The sequence below is a fragment of the Tinamus guttatus genome, unplaced genomic scaffold, assembly GCF_059628265.1.
Source record: "Tinamus guttatus ecotype Peru unplaced genomic scaffold, ASM5962826v1 Tinamus_guttatus_pri_ptg000459l, whole genome shotgun sequence".
NCBI classification, from domain to species: Eukaryota; Metazoa; Chordata; class Aves; order Tinamiformes; family Tinamidae; genus Tinamus; species Tinamus guttatus.
In genome coordinates this window covers 3,171,364-3,180,530 of record NW_028288993.1, presented here as the reverse complement: position 1 = coordinate 3,180,530, position 9,167 = coordinate 3,171,364, and positions in this window count along the sequence as shown.

The following is a 9,167-nucleotide window of genomic DNA, read 5'->3' as shown; positions in this document are numbered from 1 at the left end:
ATGAAAGATGTATAAAGGGAATCCCAAACTAGAAATATGATCTCTACTGAAGACTGTTCAAATCATCTATGGGAGAATATTTCAGGGAAGTACGTGAATACCAGGCTGCTTCTCAATACAGCTGGACTGCAGTTCTGGGAACCCATCTCCATGGGGACATCTGCACCCCTTGCAGATGCTTCACGGGACAAGCTGCTTCCAGACAAACTTTGCTTTGGGTTAGTGCAGCACCTTCCCCAAGTGTTGTACCAGTTCAACTGCGTGCTTGCAAACTCACCCCCAGGAGCTGATGGAATCTCAGCACAGTATGAGCTTCCTGCTACAGCAGAGCAGGCCAACATGAGAGCGTAGCAAGATGACGTAGCTGACAGCAGTGGGCAAAACGGAAGCAGTATTCCTGTCATGAATACATGAAAGTGGCAGGGGGTATCAAATTTATTCCCTTATGCACCCTCTGATGGTGATTGGCAACCTCTGCCACCTATAGCAATTACCTCTTTCCTCATAACTTCGACAAAAGCGACGCACAAAAGTGCCATAAAATAACCTTTTTCAAGTTACCGTAACGTCATCTATATTGTTGTTCACACACCAACACTGCGATTTGCCCTAATTCAGCTCATGGAAGCAGGGAAGGAAAGAAAAAGATTAACACGCCATCAGAGCCGCAGTCGTGTCAAAGGGAAGCACTCAGTGTCATCCATCCTCTCCCTCTGCCTCCAAGGCCCGGTTTACCCAACACGGCTGCTCTGCTGGCTCTCAGGCTGAGGCAGTTATGAAACTGAGATGGCAAAAGAGCAGCGCCTGATAACAGAGCAGCAGATCTGTCATCAGCACAAAAGGCTGTTGTTCCTCATGGCAGTGGCTAGAGAAAAGAAGATGCAATTAACAATTAGCTTTGGTAAGAGAAGACAAAACCCTTAGAACATGATTTCTGCTGCAGCAGATCAAGCTGCAGACTTAGCAGGTAACGGTTCCAAGTCCTGATTCCTGCCTTGCTAGATATGCTATAAGATGAAAGAGAGAGTGAATTTCTCCTGCCACTTCATTCCGACTAACTAAGAACTGAAGCCGTGGAAAAAGGCCAATCTCACAACAGTTTCAGGAAATGAGAACAGCTTTGCAGCATTTCCAGACAAATCTAGCACACCTTCAGCTTTGCATTTTATGCGCAAAGTTCAGGCGTCTCACTGCAGAAAATGAGTGGAAGAGTTTCAGTGGGTGCTGTGCTATCTTTTCTGGCCACCCTCCCCAAATTAAATCCAAATTCACACAGAGCTCTTGGTGTCTCAAGGAGGCTTCACTTTCACAGGTCTCACCTGTGAGGAGATGCCTGTTGCACGGATTACCTGAACTCCCAAGTGATACTGAAGAACTGCCGTATTCTGAGTTCACGATCCACAGGTGCTGGAGACCAAGTCCAGCAGAGGTGGCAGGGCTGGCTCCAGTACGACATCGCCTGCCACTCTCTCCTCCCCTTTTTCCTTTTTTTTTTGTCCATTGGGCACTACAATTTTTTGTTCTTGCAGTGATTAATTTCACAGCTTGCACCTAAGTTGACCCTAATAACTTGCTGTAAAGAAGTAACAGGGACAATTCCTTGTTGATCCAGACAACTTATCACCCCCCCAAACACAATAAAAAAAAGGAGAGCCTGTTATCAACAGGGAGATGCCCATTAGTATTTTTACAGGCAGAGAGTTGGGAGCTCCCTTATCAAGGGGAGAGGCTTGGCATGTACTCCAGGCATGCAGGGGGGAGGCAGGCTGCTTTCAGCCTGCAAGGCCACACAATATGGGAAGTGGGTGCCTGAAAGAGGAGTGGGAAGAATGACAGATCGTTTGTGCCTGTGCGTTTTTTTAGAGGACACTGGGTTCCCACCATGGGAACAGGGTGGACAGTAAAGGCAGAGACTAGACGTGAAGAGTGACAAAGCAAGTCAGCCACGGACGGCCCGTGGGAGGCCAGAGGAAATGCACCATTAGTCAAAGTTGGAGGAAAAATAAAATGCGATGACAACTGGGCCATTCATGTGCTTCCCCTTCAAGGACTGACCAGACCCTTCGCAGCTCAAAAGACTCAAGTATCAGCTTCTTTTTCTCTTCAGCCAGGCTAATGTGCACCAGCACAGTCTGAGAAACTCCCCTGTCACTTATATTAATTTTTATCTTGTTGTTCTTGGCTACACTTCACTGAAGTACAGTGATGGAGAGTGCTTCAATCAATAACGCAGAGCCAAGGGAGCAGCCTCTCTGCTGCTGTTAGGCATCAATTCCATAGCTTACAGCAAATGTTCACCCAACTCATGAACCACGGAAATAATCGGAGCACTTCCAGCACCAGAGAGCAAGACAACGAGGTGGCCTCACAAGGACATGTAAGCCCCACACAAGGACGATCCAGGCACAGGCTGGGATAACTGCAGTTTGAAAATTTGCTGCTCAACACAAAAGTAGGGCTCGCAGTAACCACAGAAACAGGGGGAAGGTGGCTTTATATTTCATGAGCAGATTTCATCAGATGCTCCACTCTGCCACTGCGAAGAAACACCAAGGTGCTATTGCAACTCATGAACCTGGCGTATTTTGTCGTTACGGAAAGAGGATGCGCACCAGAAGGTCCCACATAAGCACTCACAGTGGTTGATCCTTTGTACTTCACTGGGGAGCAGGCTGAAGTCAGGACAGGATTTTTTGTTTTGAACTCCTCCAGAGCTGTAGTGTTTCCAGATGTCAGAAGTGACCAAGTTTCAAGAACTTGGTGGAAGAGTAAGTGCACAAGGGAGCTAAAAGGAAGAAGGAAGCAGAGAAGGCTGAAATGCTCTGTTAAGAATACACTGGGCTCTTATCCCATCCACAGGGAATTCACTAGGGCTTCAACAGGGGCAAATACAACCAAAGTAAAATTTTAAGAGCATCCCCCACAAAAACAAAACAGGAAAAAGAAAAAAAAAGAAGTCAAAGAACAGTCAGGAATGCAATTAAATTCCTAATTAAAAGACACAATCAAAGTTCTCACCTAAAACTCGAAGGCCTCCTGGATATACGTAGAAGGAAAAGGGTCAGGAATCAATGTAAACAAAGTCCAAAGTGTCAAGGGAATCCTCCTTATTTTTCCAGTTTTTGAAATATGCCTGTGAAATAAACTCAATGAGAACACAAAGAGGCAAAAATCAAAAGGTCTTTCGTGATTTCATTCCAAGTCTGGCATGAATTAAATAGTTTTTTTTAAAAAAAAAAGGAAAAAAAACACCTTTTGACAATCTGAGAGGCGTTTCTTATGTTTCCAAAGCAGCTTGTGCTCTTTAAATTGCTTCCTGTTCTGTGGCTAATAATCTGTTTTCTGCATTAGTGGAAACATTCATCTAAGCATGCTGAACTGAACAGCTCTATGAACACCCTGATGCCCAAACCACTGTGTCTGAACCACTGTGGCCAACAACATCTTCCCCATTATTTAGCAATCTCTTGCCAGCAGAACTCTAGTTCGCTCCATCTCTCTAAGGAAAATGCCTGGGTTTCCTGATGTTTTCAGCTGTGTTTGTACAACTTGCCTTCGCGTGAAGTTGAAAATTAATGCACTTCCTCTCTGTGCTTTGAGAGAAACACAAAAAGGAAGATTATCAAGATTAAATAAAAATGCCAAAGCTCGATCCTTTGTCTCTGTTGAACAGAAGCATTTCACTAAATAGCCAAGATTCCGGTGCATCCTAATTGTGTTAGACCTTCTCAGGAGTCATGTAAGACCCTTCAGTCTCCTGTATAAAGCTAAAAGCTGCTAAGTAACCTCCTGTACTGACACAGCGTTGAATAGAATATTGTTCAGCTACATTATGACTCGTTCACACATTAGTAAGAAATCAAAATAAAACAACCTTTCAACACAGGCTCTGTTTTGTTAGGAATACACAGTGGAATAATATATTTGGGTCGTGTCTCACAGGTAGCCTGCAAAGAAGGGAAAGTGGCTGTGTATATGCTTGACTTTAAGCTGAAAGTCTAAAAGGTTTCTATTTTGTACTGTTTTCTTTTCTCTAGTACTTTAAAAATATTAGGTAGTTGTTTCCTTATTTTACTAGAGTTATGTAATACCCTAATAGACAAAGACTGAGAGGTATCTATAGTCCTTTTGTTTCAGATTTGTTTGAATTAACACCTACCTAATTCCAACTCCTAATGCAGCCTTGGGAAAAAGAGGTCTCCTTATGAAAGATTTAAGAGGAAAGATCTTGCCTCCTAGTTTTCTGCCAAGACAAGGAAGAACAAGCCTGATTCCCATGTTTTTTCAAGGTAAGGGGAACAAGGATGGAAAATTATGAACAGTGCTCCTGGTGTTCATACACTCAGAAAGAAAATGAGGGGGCGCAGGAAGGGTATCTCTACAGTTCATCTTTCATGGTGTGCAAAGGGTTTGCTGAAGTTATTGCATGAATCTATCGGACATACCCTTCCACAAACTGCTGAGACTTTCACCTGGAACAGTCCCCCCCGCCCCGAGATGCTGGTTCTGACAGGCTGCAACTCCCAATACCTCTATCTCGCTAACAATGCAAAGCACCTTGTTCAAACAAGACTGGTCTCCATTTCACACTGCCCCCAGGGAATATCCACTTTTCCCTTCATACTATATCTTTTCTGACTGATGCAATCAGATTTTGGAAATCTGCCTTATTAGTTTATATTCCAGCTTCTTAAGAATGATGCTAATTTTCCATTGTAGGACCAGGAGATTTTAGATGTGCTAGATCTTGTCTATAAGAAACAAAATAAAAAACAGCATGCAGAGTACTTGGATGTCATGAAATGGACTTCAGTGAACAGCACTCCTTGCAAAGAAAGTCTAGGGGCTGAGGTGGGGAAGACACTCTCCTAAACCTAGAAGGGCTCAAACCCAAATATTTTACATATGCTAAATGGAGAGAGAGACGCTGGCATTTTCTTATTCATGTGAGTTATTTTGTTCTTAATTTCTACACTGTTTACCATTCTAATTTTGTTCTCCCTAGACTGGTGGTTTGCTATTACACTTTCATGCTGAGATGGCCTAAGAGTTCCATTATTTCCATTAAGGATTAGATCACTTTGTTTCCCACAGCGAGTAGGATCCCATTCATGTCCCGAACAGAACGTCAGTAGCTCGAATGGTGTTTTCTTAAGGTGCGTATAAGATTAAAGACTGAAATCAGATGTAGTGTTGCCAAAGCCTTTGTAATATGTGTGTTTCTCATGGCAAGATGATTGACAAGGACTTGCAATAAGGTGCTGAAGGGGATATTTCACCTGGCCCATCAAAATTCAGTGTAGAGGATTAAAACTAAGAAGAGCTGACAATATTGACTTTGAGTGCCACAACAGAAATATAATTAGCTTTTTGACAAACAGTGGACAGAAATACTCCATTTCTAAACTAAATTCATGAACTGAAAAAAAAAAAGTCTGTTCTTCTGTTTCGTTCTTTCCCAGTAAAATTTAAGTTTGGCACTAGAATAAATGCACACAAAACCAGCCTTTCTGCTGGAAGAACATCAGGAAAACTTTGTGCATAAAACTAAAAACCCCTCTTAAAAGAGAGCGCACAAACCTGAAAGAATGAAAAAGTCAATGAATTTTATACAAGTTTACTTATTGCAAAACAAACTGTCTGCACTATGCTTATTAAAGGCATATTTCATTGCCTAATCATAGATGCCTATTGTACCTTTTATGTTTTGAATAATAATTGCAGTCTGTTCCCCAACTGTAATTCCAAAGGCATTTTGGCATATGCTTATATTGATTCCCCTTTAACAAAGGACCTGAGACACATGCTTGAATCCCACTGAAATTAAGGGCTAACATTAGCTTTGAGTACATAGATTTCACTGGGATTTAGACACGTGGCAAATTATATGGGCAGAAAGTTACCTACTTCATAGGCATAAGCCTCTGAAGAGAAGACTTTGAGCACATGAGATCTATATAAGTCTTTTTTTTTTTTTTTTTTTTTTTTGCTAACACAGCTATTCTGGCTGGTAAAGACAAACACCACCCTGCAATATATGCAATGTATTTGCAGGAGTGAAATACCTTCTCTAGCTGCGATATGGAATAACTTACAATAGAAACATTTTCCAATAGATAAAACTACATTCAGCATATGCATAAATGGGAAAAGGCAAAACTTAATTGTAGACAATACTTTAGCATTGAGAACAAGCTACTATTAGCTATAATCCAAATAATATAGTACATTAAATTTCCAATTTATAAAGATTAGTGTTTATATGCTTCTCTGTTAATAACTTTCCTTTGTACTGTTCCTTTTTACTGTAGCATTAATTGGTATATGAAAATAGGGAGAAAGAGAATAATCAAAATGATGCTTACCTTGCTGCGTTTTTAGCCACTGCAGAAATAAAAATGTCTTTAAATGCATTCTAGTCAATATTCAGAATACTCAGAATCACATCAGTGACAAATCCTGAGGTCGTGTTAAACTAGCCTATTTGAGAAGCTGACTCAGTATCATCTAACAATGGGAACTTCTCATAAAGTGAACTTAATTAATAAAAGGAAATGGAGATTAATTCAAACAATTGTTTCTCTTCTAACCAAGAAAATTATGAGAGCTTTTAAACATTTTTTTTCTAGTCATTTCCTTTTCCAACTTTTCTATTTAGCAATACCTACTGTTTTGCTGTTTCATTGCCTTTGCTTGGCTTTGCTGTAATGCATTTTTTCTACTGTATTTTGTAGTTGAAAATCCAAAGTGAAAATTTAAATGTATAATAGTTTAATCCCCGAATAATACACAGCCTGTGAGGTGTTTCAAGGGAGTTTCCTCTTGATGCGTCTTCAAGAAGCATGTCAACACACATGGACTGTGAACGTACCTGATAGACCTCACTAGCTGGAAAAAAACAGGAGAGCATTTGAAACCACCATTCTTGAGTCTAGGGATGCCCTTAATTTAAAATAGTTGAGGAGGTTATTCAGCCTGGAATAATCTCTGTGGTTATTCAGTTTAGGCATCAGAGAGTCAGAGAGACAGACAGATATTAACACTTTTGTTTTAAGGGGTCTCAGTCTGGCTACTATTTCAATTTTCCTTAATACATAACACAACCAAGAGAAACAGCATTAGGAACAATAAAGAATTATTTTGTAAGCAAAAGCTCTATTGGCAAAATTAAAATAAAAAAAAAAAACAAATGCGTACTAGAAAAAATAGTCTTTATTAATTCATATCACAACACAATAAATATTGGGATCACATGTATGAGGGACCCAGCAAGTCTCAGACTTGTCTGCACCATGGTATGGTTTGACAAACAAGCCCTCATCAGCTGGCATCCTGAGAAGCCCAAATAAAATTATTTTTACCTTTTACAAATCATCAGTAATTTGCTGCGTACATCAAACAATTTCAGTAGACATTAATTGGGCTTTAAAAAAGAATTCTTAAGGACCATCCCTGGGGAGTTACAGAAGGAAAAAAAGCACAAACAGTAGTTTTCATTATTCTGTCTTGTCCTCACAATATGGTTATGTAGGTGTGAATGGACATTTCATTTTACTTCAGTGGGCAACAACATTTTGCGTTAAATATGGAATAGACCTAGGCTGCAAATCAAGATAAGAGCAATTCTCATTAAGTCCACAAAGCAATTCTAGCCAATTTCAAAACCAAAAGCAATTCTAAGACATTATATGAGAGTATGCTGACGTGTATCAATTTCACACCCCAAATACATTGAGGACACTTTTCCAAGAGATGTATTTTGTTTCTCATATCATTCTTTTCAGCTTTACAATGAATGAAATAAACTCATCTTCCCATTCATTTGTCTGTAGTGGAAGAGAATTCAGTCTGTCGGACACATTGGCAGCAGGACAATGCAGCCACTTTCATATGGCTGAGCCTCAGTGTTTTAATTCATGGCTGCAAGAGAAACTGAGAGGGAATCCCCACGAAAAAAGAAGAAATCTTATATGCTTATACACATTGCATTTTAGTCAGAGGTGGCGTTATTTTCATATCAAGATCCCTGTAGATTTAGATTCTCAGGATCTCAGTGTCTGAAATACAAAATGACACACTGTTAAAAAAAAATATTATGAACTTTGTTTTTTTTATAGCTGGGAAAAATCCAGTGGGTTTCTGGATGTACTATATCCCCAGGCCTTTATTAAAGGAGACAGGAAATTTCTGAGTGGACAGGTAGGCACACATTCACATGCCGATATAAAATTTTCATACCATTTCTTCTAAAGGCAGTAGCAATGATTGGGCAGCATTCCAACTATACTTCTACTCCAAATATTCTTTTCATCCACATACCCAAGATTTCAGAGCTGAAAAAAAATGTATTGGCAGATCTGATAGGGAATGCCCCTGCACTTAAACTGTATTACTCCTTCCTACTTTTACGAAAAATATCAGGAAGTTTTGGAGAGAAAGCATTTAAGTTTTTTATTTGTTCTAAATCAGAAAAATTCCTTGAAAACAGAGTATTTTTGTATCAGTGAGTGTGATAAATGCTATCATATCCCTTTTTCTCTTTTAATGTCTGATCATTTTTTCCTCAGTTACAAGAGGACAGATACAATTCTGGTGGTAAGAAATATTTCCCCTTAAAATAGGCTTGTCTGTATTGCAACCTGCAGTGAAGCAGCAAAGAAAATATGTCGAAGAAATACATGGTCATGAGAACATCCTCCCAAACTTCAGTAAGCAGGATAGCTAAGAAAACATCAAATTCCTCTTGCCGAAACACTGATAAAAATTAACAGGGAAAAAATGTTTTATCTAAAGATATCCTCTCCCTTTCTCATACTACCTGTTATTCTAGTGTAAAGGGTACAAAATCTTAGTGACTATACCTACCAAGATATTGGCAACTACAACTTAAACTGAAATTCAAAGCAGCTTATTTTGGGTTTTCCCTTTGTCAGGCTACGTATTTAGCAGGGTTCTTCAAGAAAAGCTTCACTGTAAGATTTCTAATTTGGTTTTTATTGTCACAAATTAACCAGCATCTCCCCCTTCTGGCTAGCAGAAAAATAAGCAAGAATTTGCAATAGAAACATGCTTTCTTACTCTGGCCAATATGCTGAAAGAATTTGCAAATAATTATTTTCAAAACAGAACCATTTCCTCTCTAATGTCAAACTATAGTTCCCTTTGTT